We start from the raw sequence: 1,050 nt of genomic DNA on the forward strand, positions 1-1,050 counted from the left end.
GATCAATTTGAGAAGTAATTTTGATAGGTAAAACTTGATTTTTTTGTGTCACGTAGGGCGGGGTGCTGGTCTTGACTACAACACTGCTACATGGCTCCTCTGTTGCATGTCCTCCCCCACCCACCTTCTTTCCATCCCCTTTTCTGTTGCATTTCTTTCAAAATAAAAGCCACTAGTGGCAAAAAGGTGAAGTTTATGCTATGTAAGGACAGGAGACAAGATGTTTCCATCCCTGAAATTATGATGCACAGAATCACATATCTAAGTCTAAACTATGTTACAGAGAGTAAACATAATAAAAAACATGCTTTATCTGTGGCATTGTTCATTGAAATGGCACATTTCTAATGTATTAAAATTAAATACAATCAGTTAACTTAATGATATTGTATTAGGGATTAGGTAATGCATTCAGCAAGTACTTTTAAATACTTAAGTATTTTTAAAAGCCAGTACTTTTTTACTTAAGTACAAATGTAAATGTGGTAGTTTTACTTTTACTTGAGTACATTTTTTGAGTACTTTCTCCACCACTGCCCGTGGCAACTGTTCAGCTGTGTGAGACACCTGGGTGGGCATGAACCACCAACCTCTTGGTTAACAGCTGAATGCCCTAACCGAATGCACCAGAGAGACAATGATCTGCAGCATATTGCGACTCACACAAGTGCCACATCACTCGCCAAAGATCCTGGCGTCCCATAGTGTTCTTACCACAGGTCAAAGGTCAAAAATCGAGCAATCCGAAAGTTTCCTTCCGTAAACATGTTTTTCATGCCTCCATCATGTACTGAAGCAAAACTTTCCAAAAGTCTCTGTCAATAATTTCAGATGTTGTCCATTGTAACACAATCAGAGCAAGTCAACCTCAGGACACCTGTTGCCTTTTCTAGAATAAAGACGCACGTCCCTGGGTGGGCTCGAACCACCAACCTTTCGGTTAACAGCAGAACGAGCTAACCGATTGCGCCACAGAGACAATGTACTGCTCAATGTTTCTGCTCACACAAACGCCACTTCTCTCGCCAAAAATCCTGGCTTTCCATAGTG

At 40.7% G+C, this 1,050-nt stretch overlaps 1 non-coding gene across 1 annotated transcript; it reads right to left on the minus strand.

The window, feature by feature from the left end:
* Nucleotides 1-905: 905 nt before the first annotated feature.
* On the minus strand, nucleotides 906-979 carry trnan-guu (transfer RNA asparagine (anticodon GUU)). The gene has a single exon. It is a non-coding gene; the product is annotated as a tRNA-Asn (tRNA).
* Nucleotides 980-1,050: the final 71 nt, after the last annotated feature.

Source organism: Poecilia formosa, unplaced genomic scaffold (assembly GCF_000485575.1).
Source record: "Poecilia formosa unplaced genomic scaffold, Poecilia_formosa-5.1.2 Scaffold3897, whole genome shotgun sequence".
Lineage (NCBI taxonomy): Eukaryota > Metazoa > Chordata > Actinopteri > Cyprinodontiformes > Poeciliidae > Poecilia > Poecilia formosa.